Source organism: Macaca fascicularis, chromosome 17 (assembly GCF_037993035.2).
Source record: "Macaca fascicularis isolate 582-1 chromosome 17, T2T-MFA8v1.1".
Taxonomy (NCBI): Eukaryota; Metazoa; Chordata; class Mammalia; order Primates; family Cercopithecidae; genus Macaca; species Macaca fascicularis.
Window position 1 is genome coordinate 14081826 of NC_088391.1, and position 12377 is coordinate 14094202.

The 12377-nt window shown below is 35.5% G+C and overlaps 1 protein-coding gene across 4 annotated transcripts in view; it reads left to right on the forward strand.

Moving 5' to 3' along the window:
• RFC3 (replication factor C subunit 3) overlaps window positions 1-12377 on the forward strand; it is a 739896-nt gene that overhangs the window by 568335 nt on the left and 159184 nt on the right. The gene's annotated exons all lie outside the window — the stretch shown is intronic.

A 12377-nucleotide genomic window follows, 5' to 3' on the forward strand; every position in this document is an offset into this window, starting at 1 on the left:
AGGAAATATCTTATTCACAAGTACTTTTTAGCCCAGGGACTTGACATATGAATAAAATAAATTATTTTTTACAAATCAAATGGTAGTCTGATATTGGTGGATTATCTTGTACTGAATTAACCTCCGCACAGGTAATTACTATAAATTCTGTTCAAAACATAAATCTATTTCAAGGCACCAACAGCACCTAAAAGCAGACAAGCACTGGGGCTGGGGAGGAGGTGGCACATGAAGGAAGGAACTGTAGTGACTAAGATCCACATTTATACAACTTTTCTCTTAGGACCTTGCCTTGTCTGTAGCACAGGATGGCTAGAACTCATAGAAAGCAACATTCTTATGGCTTACAGTGTTAGAGAAGGTTGTTTGAGGCTATCAGGGAACCTGGAAATTAAGGGGGAAAAATCCTAGGAAGGAGGTCACTACAGGCATATGGGGAGGGGCAAGCTTCCAAAATTACAAATTAATGACCATTAAATCCTTGGCTTAACCCTGAACTGTGTATGCCCAAAGAAAACGACAGAGTCCAGCAGAAGGCAACAGCTGGAAGGCTAAAAAAGAATATCTGAGCACAGGTTCCAGTTGCTACCTGGCACAGAAGAAAGAATTAGGCGTTTGAGTCCTGCCAATAACCTTGTTTAATAGAAAGAGAAACCTGAGATATTTAAAGTTTACAATATGGTATAGCCAATATGACTTTGTTGTGGCTTTTGTTCTTGTCCCAAGAAAGCCGATCAGAAATAATGTTGGCAAACGTGGCCTACATATAAGCCTATACACTGATGCATCACAATTTGGTGAATGATGATCAAGAGTACTTACCAGTGGATTCTCAGCCATGATCCATCTGTGCCAGGTGATAAAGCATTTTCATCAAAATGCTATCTGGTGAATAGCTCTTTTAACTTGTAGAATCATCATGAAGAGCAGCTCTTTTAACTTGTAGAATCATCAAAGTAGGGGAAAAGAGAATGAGTGGAACACTAATCATCAAGATCTAGATTCAATTGGCCTTGATAAGTTGAAGAAGAGGTTAAAATTTAATAGGATGCAATTTAATGGACAAACTTTTAGGAAAGAGGATCAGAAATCATAAAGAAATACAACAAAGCCAGTGATAGACTAGTTCAGTGGTTCTTGAACTTTTGATATCAGGATCCTTTCACTCTCTTAAAAAATATTATGGCTATACAAAACTATAATTTCTGTGAATTATATCTATTGATATTTAATAGATTCTAAACTAAAATTAAGAAGTTTTGAAATGTATTTTTAATTCATTTAAATACAGCAATAAAAATTCCATTTTATATTAATTTAAGTAACATACTTTTATGAAAAAAATAGTGGCTGACAAGCTTGGCATTATTTTACATTTCTACAAATCTCCTTAATGTCTGGCTCACTAGAAGACAGCTGGAGTCTCATGTCTGATTCTACATTCAGTATGTTAAAATATCACATATCATGTGCCCTTTGGAAAACTCTACACTTGTGAAAGCATATGAGTGAAAACTACAAATAACATCATGATATTATTACAAAAATAGTTTTTACCTTGTGGACCATCTGAAATGGTCTCAAGAACCCCCAGGAATTCCCTTGGAGAAAATTTACATGGAATATAAATAACCTTATGCTCTGGGTTACTTTTCAGACTTTCATTAACATATTTCTTTCCTGCTTCTTTTCCACTGACACTAGTCCTTCAATCTCCTTCTTTATAGCTTTCAGGCCATACCTATGCTTGTCTCTCCTTCTAGGCAAAGTGGGCAACCCAGATATATCACTTGACTTTCTGACTGCTGGGAGAGTTTCCCTTCATCATTGCATGCCAGGGATATCCCTCAGGCAAGGTATAAACCTGAAACCTCCCACTTCAGACTGCTTCCAGCTCATTGTACAGAAGTGTCTTTAAGTCAGGCTTGACTATTTTTTTCAGTCCCCATGAGTACCTAGTTGTAGGGTGAGGGAGTTGTACACAATGCAGCAAAACTAGCTGCACTAAGATTATGTGCCAAATGATCATGCAATATACTGGTGCTTTCAGTACCTGCTGAAATCTAATTTTATAATTTATGATGATTAGCTTCTCAAATGTATGGCTCAGTGGGTCATAGGATACCCTGTTTATGATGAAAGCTCAGTTTGCATGGTCACTTGATATCTCTAGAACTTAATAGCAAGCCAAGGGCTGTTTCTAAAGAGGAGAATAAGTATTTTTTGAAGAAGGTACAACTCTGCTCCAAAATCCAAAAGGCCTGCACCATGATTATCTTAATGGGACTTTCCATAATATCCCTAGAGTATCCCCATCTACCATAGAGAATTTGAAAACCTAGGGTCTGCTGTGACATAAAGTCCAAGAAGTAAATAGAGGTGCTTAAAATGCAGACTGGTTTAGCTGCTCGCAAATGTGATAAATTGTTTCCTTCAAAAACCCCAGGGTTCCTTTCTTATGTGGTAAGAATTGTGCAAAATCTAGAAACTTGTCTCTCTTTAGATGTAATATTCTGACATGCCCTGAGCTATAGGAGTGCCAGAAATTTCTCAGAGATAACAGGCACATAAATTTTCACTGCATTTGTATTCCACCTTTGACAGGCATGTATCTCACCAGGTGTTTGGGTTGTCTATTGTTCTATAACAAATCACTAAATTGTGGTGGCTTAAGAGAACAACAATCGTTGTATTACCTCTCACGTTTTCTGCACATCAAGTGGGAAGGTCTTGACTGGGCACTTCTGCCTTAGGGGCTCTGCTGTAGCTGTGGTCAGATTGCATCTGGTGTGGGAAAGATGAGGAGTTGAGGCATCTGGAGGAAGGCCAGGAATTTCTCCCTTCATAGAATCTCAGGACTCTTCGTATGATCCTTCACTTTCCTCCATCAAGACAATCTTTCTGTTTATATGACAGGTGGAGGCGTCAAGCACAAAGATTCTACGGAATAAAACGAAAGCCATTTCCTCTTGCCTAACTGATACAGTTTGACTGTGTCCCCACCCAAATCTCATCTTGAATTGTAGCTCCTATAATTCTCATGTGTCATGGGAGGGACCCAGTGGGAGGTAATTGAATCATGGGGGTGAGTCTTTCCCGTGCTGTTCTTGTGATAATGAATAAGTCTCAGGAGATCTGATGGTTTGGTAAAGGGGAGTTCCCCTACACAAGCTCTCTCTTGCCTGCTGCCATTAAGATGTGACTTTGCTCCTCCTTTGCCTTCCACTGTGATTGCGAGGCCTCCCCAGTCATGTGGAACTGTGAGTCAATTAAACCTCTTTCTTTTATAAATTACCCAGTCTTGGATATGTCTTTATTTGCAGAGTGAGAACAGACTAATACAATAACCTAGCCTTGTAGGATGCAGAACCACTTCTGATGTGCTCTTCTGGTAGAAGCAGTTAGAAAAGCCCACCCAATAGCTGAGCCATTTGGGGAAAATACAATCTGACAAATCAGGTATCAAGGATATCTACTAATTTCTGCCGAATAGGTGCTGTAGCATGAAATTAAGATAGAGGACCAGAGTGATTAGAATGATGAGACAATAATGGTTTAGATTATGACAGTCTGTAGGAGAGTTGGCCTTGCCCTGAGGTAATATGGCAAAAGTATACTGCTATACCTTTCAGGTGAAAGTATATTGTTTCTAGTACCCTATTTATTAGCATAATTATATAATTTTTTCCGGAAATATAACTGGTGCATAGTAGGACAGAGCAGATGTTTTTTGCTTTAGAAAAGAGATTGCACTTGGAACAAGAGACATAATTTAAATCACCACCTGATTGGTTTATAATAGTCTCCTATTATTCTCCGAGAACCCTTCATCTCCTGCATGCAGGAATAAATGTCTTATTTGGGATTAAAATAGATATTCCTGAAGCATTTATGTTTTTGGATGTTGGCTACAATTTATCTTGGGGTTCAGTATTGCTTAAATTTAACTTTTCTAGTTAGAAGTGCAATTCCAAATTCTTATGTTTGGCTCTTCCTACCATAATAGTCTTCACTCCTTTAGTCAGAAGAGTTATTGTAGGAAATCTGCCAGCAGCCAAGTTTGTCTGTTATAGCCAGGCTTTCAGAAACCAAAGACATAATCATTTTCATTGTGTTTGTATTCCACCTTTGACAGGCATGTATCTCACCAGGTGTTTGGATTGCTTGTTGTGTAACAAATCACTCTACATTGTAGTGGCTTAAAAGAACAATAATCATTTTATTAGCTCTCATAGTTTCTGCAAGTCAAGTGGAAAGGGCTTGGCTGGATATTTCTGGGTAGGTTTGCAGACACTGGGACCCATTATCAGACAGACGTGGGCCCCAACTCCACTTAACCCTTGATCTCTAAAAGTCCCCACAGACATGTTTTATGTCCTCAGAGATTTACATGTTTCAACGCCAGTGGTCAATAATCCCTACAATTACTTGGCATTTTCTTTCCTCAGTTGTTCTAATAAATGGCTGCGGATGTCTTTGAGAAAGCAAAGAAGGAAACTTGTACAATGTACATGTACTTGTTCCAATGACTTAGTGTTGTTCTACAAGGATTTATGAACTGGTTCATGTTTTGGAATTGAAAGAGTGACAATGACTCTCAATCAAGGGATTCAACCCATAGCTTCTTTTCTAGATCTAGATGTGCTTGTTTGTTTGGGGTTGTATAGATTAAGCAAGACTTTACAAGCCTATCCATTTACTAGAGTCCTAGGGAATCCTATGCTCAATTAAGCACCAACAAAGATTCCTATGGGTCAGACTTGTAATTATAACTCTAGCCTACTATTTATTTCAGCAACAGATCGCTTTTTTCTGGTGATTAATTACTGACACTGGAGATTTCATCATATCCTAAACTGGGGAGCTTGTTTCAAAGCCAGAATTTTTCAAAGCCTTCATCATAGGCCTACCAAAGATAACAACATTTGCTCCCAAGCACTTAAAAAAATATACGTACTTATATAGCCAATATATTTTCCAGTCTTTGGTTAAGGGAGTATCCTTGGGCCCTATTCTGTTTACATGGTAAAAGTGAAGATAAATGAGTCACACAACAAAAAATTAATTAAAAAGTCTTATCTCCTTATGTCTTTGGATTCCTCCTCTCTCTATATATGAGCATATATTTGAGTATCAAGGAGCTTTACTAGGAGAAAAATACCTAGTTAGTACCTTAATAATCTAAGAAATTTTTAATATTTTAACACCTTTTAGTGTAGACATCATTGAAACCAGAAGAAAACATAAAAAGGTAGAGTTTTGGCCTGTGTCTGTCCCACAGTGGGCTCAGTGTCAACAAACCTATTTCATTATTATAGTTTCTTATCAAGTGTATTTTATTGTACTGCAAAACTTGATTAACTGAGGATTATATTTCCCAATTTCCTTGAGGCTAAGGTTTTGTATGTTAATTAAATAAATTTGTGCTGACTCAAACTACCTATGTAAGATTTGAAGGAAAGGAGAATAAATGCCGACCATCAGCTACAACCATTGTAATAACCATTAAAACCAAGCAACAGAATAAAATGAGCTGAGACAAGAGCTTTGGAATAATTTAGTTTGAAGTATAAAACTAAAATTTCCAAAATTTTTAAGTCACACAGAAAAAAAGTATGAGCTTTTCTACAATGTTAATAGGAAAAGTGAAATATCCTTTGTAAGTTATCTTTCTCTATGTTTTATAACATTCATCTTAGTGTCGTACAAATAATTTATAAAATAAATGTGAAGAGAAGGGACATTTGTTTTAAAAAATTTATTGATGAAATGTCTAATCAAAATCAAATGTAAAGACTACTGATCTAGGAGACAGAGAAATAGGCCAGCAATAATTATGTGGGGGGTATTAGAGTTTAAGCAGCAATAGAAATGTAGATATATATGTCTATATATATGTTATGTAGAAAACACACAGATACACACACATATATATACATACACATACATATTTCTGTAATCAGTCATTATCAGACTATTCAATGGCAATGGCCCAATGTTGAATCCTTTATCAGATATGAACATATTTCTAAAGTCATTTATTTCCATTCACCAGGTCAATGATTTTTGGCTGCCACTACTATGACAAGGATATTAAGTTACGAAAACGTTTATCAATGTTCTCCTTCAAAAGAAATTTGAATGATGCAGGTAATAGACATGATGAATTGTCGGCCTAAAGGGCCAGGTGAAGCTCATCAGAAACAGTTCAAATTCTGCATTAAGTTTCAGCCAGATTTCCAAATATGTAAGACCTTCTCATTGACCAAGCAGCTTAATCTCAAAGGCTAATGCTTCTTACTCTCAACTACATCATATGATCTTGTGATAGATATAACAACAGCAGTCCTGAAGATGATTTCTGTAAAAATAATTCTGGAAAGGACTTTAAAATTGAAGACTTTAATATTAAATTAATTTCATCAATGAATATTAGACAAGGCCAGATAGCTTTTCTAAGAAATATAAATTACCTAATAATAATGCATTGAGATAGTGCATATTATGCAAAAACGTAATACCATGTATGGTACTTTCCAATAGCCTTCTTATTTTCTTGAAAATGAGATTGAAATTGCTGAACAGAAAGAACAGATCTATTTTTGCCTGAGCTATATTTTTAAGAGTCAAAATTTAATAGAGATACTTTACCCTAAATCCTCTATTACTCAAAACAATTTTACATTATTTCCTAGGCATTTTCATCACACTTTGAGAGCAGAGATGATGAGTGTTAGAACATAAAATCATTAGCCAAAATGACCTCCCGTAGAGATGCTCAAATCATAATAGAAAAGGGATATTGAGTGATTAGAAATTATCTAAAAGATTTTCACAGATGCCTCTATTTTCCTCAACATTCTTTAAAATGCAATAAAACAACAGAAATAAAAGGAATAGCTGCCTCTGTTATCCAAAATATGTCATATACAGTAGAAATTTAGACTAGTGAAAGCCTACATAAGTCGTAAAGGTGTCTCCTTAGAGATACTTCACCATATGGAAACATAAGGAAACAAGATGCTCAAGACGTTCACTGTTCAGAAGCCAATAACCACTTCCATGCATCTGAACATTGCTTACTCTGATATACACTACTTTGAGCTGATGTGAAAATTTGCAAACCGTATATTTCAGTCAAGTCTGCCAGCCTCTAGCATAGTGGTATTTTTATGACTCCAATAAAAATTGTTGCTTTTACTCTACAATAAGAATTATATAAGTAGCATATATTTGAGTATCAAGGAGCTATATTAGGAGAAAAGTACTGAGATAGTACCTTCATTTTAGTACTATAATTAATAATAAATATTGAATTGTGCTACTTGTCAGTGATAATACGTTTCTAACCATAGAAGGTGAGGGACTCTATTTCTCCTATATTTTCCATGAATGATAATGATATCAGAGCAACAACAACAACCCAACACTCTTCATTCAGTTTTTACTATATGGTACCAGATTTTTAAAGTTGTTTTGTGCATTATCTCATTAATTTTCAGAACAACCCTAGGAGGTTGGTATTATTTCAAAGCTCTATTACAGATAAGGAAATGAAGGCTAAAGAAATGTTAAGCAAATTGCTCAAAGTTAAATGGCTGTGTCAGATCTGCACTTTGAGCTATGCGATCCCAAAGCCCATGCTCTTAACCACTAGGTTATTATATAGCTCTTCCTTGAAATATAATGTTATGTCTGATACCAAGGCAAGAAAAGCTTTTTATAGAGCCTGTTGTTCACCTATGACTCATTTTCTCTGCCATACAATTTTAATAAGGACATGAAAGGTCCTGGGGTGAGTGCTTTCCAGACCTCTCAGGCTGTTCTTGATGGGCGCTTGCAGAGATCATGACTCATTCTTCCTCTGTCATCCTGCAAGTAGGCTGTGTGTGACACGGCAACCCAGAATCCAGACTCTTTCTCCACGGCTCATGCAAGTCCGTGACTGAAGAAATTCAGGGATGGTTTGGACAGTGGGATTGAGGAAAATAAATAAAATCTATAGAGCACTTTTTCTGTTAGGTAAAAGTAGACAGAATCATGGTATATAATGAATTATTTATAAATTTACATAATAAAATATTTGTTATGCAAATCCAATCATAAAATGCTGCATCATCAAAAATAAGGTGTTATTTACAAAGAAATCCTTCTTAAAATACCCTTGGAACATCTACCTATAAATATTATTTATTAAGCAAATATTTCTAGTAGTTTTTAAGGGATGACATATTATTTCTTTACCAATTTCAGAAAGACATTATTTAATGAATAAGAATCCTCTACATTTACTAAATCAAACCCAAAAAGATTTTTTATTACCAGTTTACAATGCTTATGTATTTAACCATGAAGAGCTGATGAGAGAGAATGGTTTAAGTTGCATTTTCCTCAGTGATTTAGAAGGAATTCAGATAGCAGTGCCTTTAAAAAATATGGGTTCATTTTATTAGTTTTCAGTACAATATATGCAAATAAAAGCAATCAGCACAGTAAACTTGCCACTAAATAAAAGTAGTTAAGTTGAAAAGAAATTTAATTTTTTAAATCAGGATAATGCCATTTCTCTGGCAAATTGTACTGATTAAAGATACACACTTTGTTTATAACTTTGTTGAATTTATCAATAACGTATGCAATAATTTTTCACAAAAAATTTTTTGTTGCATTTTTCTCTTTTTAAAACTTCTTGTAAGTAGCAAATTAGTTTGTTTGATGTTATTATATAATAGTAACACTGTTATGTTTGATGTTAGTAACACTGTTCTTTTCAGAATCTAGGATGAGTTTGGACTTTTCCGTGAAGGAAGTCATCAGTGTAATACAGAAAAATCTCATACATGTGAGTTTATTCTTCCTTTTCACTATAGCATAATCCTGGAAAATACTTCAGGATGGCATTTCTGGCTAACATCTCAGTACTATACAGGTATATGATTGGCTATATTCCATAAAAGGAAAGGTTCAGTTAAACTTGCACAGCTCCAAATATATGTTTTCAGGAAAAGTCATAGTAGGCTTTACCAAAATCAGTGTCATTGAAAGTTATTCTATAAAGAATATGGTAAAAATTTAGCTATATGAAAAATTATACATAATGGGCAAAAATACAAATAGTCCAGTGGGCAAATTCTTGGCTACTGGAATGCAAGGTAGGTTGCAGCCACAAAAAACAAGCTATTGTTTGATACTCCTCTCACTCAGTTTATCTTATCATGTGCATTTTCACTGTATCAGTTCATATTGTTCATACCATTTTTATTATTTTTCCTCTTTACTGGTCTAGTTATCACTAAGAAAGAAAGCAGTTGATAGCAAGGATGTAGGTGCTGTTTTTAGCATAAGAAAATTATTTGGAACAGAAAATTTTAAAAATTAGAAGCAAGAAAGTACTTTCAATCTATACAAAATTCAAATGGAAAACCAATTTATTGATTCAGTAATTTCCAGAGTGTAATAAAATATTTCAAATTCATGTAATAAGCTAATGTAGTACAAGCAATTGCCGTCCAACAAATGATGATTCTCAGTGCGTCAATGATATGAGCATATTTCTGGGAAGCATTTTTCAAAATAAGGACTGACCCAACATTTCTTCCCACTATAGTTTTCTATCTCTTCAATATCTTTAAAGTTAAAAATGCAGCTTATCTACATTTTCAATAATGCCACTACAAAGAAGACCTCTTTTAGGTCTCTTTTAAGTTTCTTTCTTTTTTTTTTTTTTTTGTCCATCACTGCCAAAGTGATTATTTCATTTTAGCTACCCTGCCAGAGAAATTTGAGCAGATTATTTCTTATTTTCTGCAAAAAGTGCTCCACCTCATCACCCAATTTGAGTTCTCCCAGTTACAGTTCTCCCAGTACACTTTTTTCTATAATGCAAAACAAAGAGGACAGACTTTTTGACTGCAAAAAATAAAATCTATTCTACATTAACTACATATATATATATAATATATTGTTATATATACCAGAAATGTGCAAAAAGATACCCGTGACTCTCTTGGTATCTCTCACAGTTCTTAACATTTTGTCAAAGTACTGTGTGGTAAAGGTCCTTGAACATGGACTCCGTGAATTAGGTTAAGTTTCTAAATAGTTTTGAGTCTTGTTTTCCACACAAGATGAGAGGTATATTAAATAAAATATGATAAATAATCCACAGGGTTAATAACATATGTGTAAAAACATTAACAAATTATAAAATTATCAAACTGATGATGAAAGTATTATTATTAATGATGATGACTGTGTCACTACACACTGCAGCAGAAACAAACTTGTATCTAATCCTATCGGTGGACTGCTAAGGGGCTATGTGGTACATATTTTGAAGAACACAAAGTTCTATGACAGACTTAAGTTGGAACAAAGAAAATCACCCCCTGGTAATTACAAAAAGACAACATCATGCAGTTTTAATATAGTTTTATACTCTTGTGAGTATACAGACATTCTACTGACTTGAAATTCCATTCAATGACTATTTTTGTTTGTTTTTCCCATTTTTACCACCCTATCTGTAGTACTGTGATGGACACTGCGCACATAAATCAGAGACTCAGAGGCCAGTTTTCCCGCTGTCCATATTCTGACCCAAAGTGCTTACAATTTTCTACTTTTTCCTTTGGATAAAGTGTCAGAAAAATGATGAAAGACAAGAGAACACTATAAACAAAACAAAACAAAAAATTAACATGGAAAAAATTGGAGGTGTGAAAGTCAGTTTAATAAAAAACCAAAGCCTGTATTGTGATAAGATTTAAGTAAGTAATGAAGTTTCTCTCCACAGAGAAATAAAAAATGAACAAAACCTGAGGGAGTTCTGTTACATGCAAACCTGCTGAAACTCACAATCTCTGTATGGCTTGGAATGGCTTTTGACTATTAAAAACTCCTTCCACAGTGTATGTTTCCTAAGGCTGCCATAACAAATCAAATTGAGTTGCTTAAAACAACAAATTGTATTATTTCTGGGTTCTGGAAGCTCCAAGTCATAATCAAGGTATTGCCAAGCCATGCTCCCATTGAGGGTTCTATGGAAGAATTCTTACTTGCCTCTTTTGGGTAGCTCCTGGAAATTGCTGACATCGCTTGGCTTATAAATGCATCACTCCAATCTCTGACTTAGTCTTCACATGGCCTTCTTTCTTTGTGTCTCCCCTGTGTCTCTGTATCCAAATAGACCTCTTCTTTCTCTTCTAGAAACACCAGCTATTAAACTTAGGGGCCACACTAATCCAGTATCACCCTAACTTGATCTTCAAAGACACTATTTCCGAATCAGGTCACATTCACTGGTGCCAGGCACTAGGACTTAAAGGTATCTTTTCGGGCACATAACTCAACCCACTATCCAAGTAAAAGAAGGAACCTACTCAAGCCTAAATCACATAATAGGGGACAAAGATCAATAACACAATATGGATTTAAAAGGAGTGATTAAAGAATTAAATTAGATCTATATGTGTTTCCTGAAAACTGACTACATGTATACAATCTGTAAAACAGGAGGGGGAAAAGCTGTTTTCATATACTAATCTCTCAACACAGAACACTTTTTTAATTTCAGTTGTTTTTGGGGTACAAGTAGTTTTGGTTACATGAATAAGTTCTTTACTGGTGATTTCTGAGCTTTTAGTCAACCCATCAGCCAAGTAGCCAAGCAGCACACATTTCAACCAATATGTAGCCCTTTATCCCTCACTCCCTCCTAACCATCCACCTCACCCCAAGTTCCCAGAGCACATTATATCATTCTTATGCCTTTGCATCCTCATAGCTTAGCCGCCAACCCACAAAACTTATAAGTGAGAACATATGATATTTGATATTTGGTTTTCCATTCCTGAGTTACTTCACTTAGAATAATGGCCTCCAGCTCCATCCAAGTTGCTGCAAAAGACATTATTTCATGCTTTTTTGTGGCTGAGTAGTATTCCATGAAAAACACAGAGCACTGCTGTGACAAATGTGTGTATTTTTTTCTCCTCCCACACTAACTAATTCTCCAACATCAGCAGAGCATCCTAAATCCTGACACCAATTAGAATTAGTGCAGGCCCCACAAGTTAAGGGCTCAGTCCCACAAGACTGCCCCCTCCTTCAGATGTCAATTGCAAATCCCAGGTTGTTCTACCTATGCTTCTGACCCACCAGCTATAAATCAGAGGTTCCCACAACCCTCCTCTTGGGTTCAATTATTTGCTAAAATGTCTCACAGAACTCAAGGCAACACTTTACTTGCATTTACCTGCTTATTATAAAAGGACACAAATGAACAGCCAGACGGAAGAGATGCATAGGGCCAGGGATGTGGTAAGTTCCACAGCTTTCATGTCCTCTTAGGGTGCACCACCTCCCCATATGCTCCA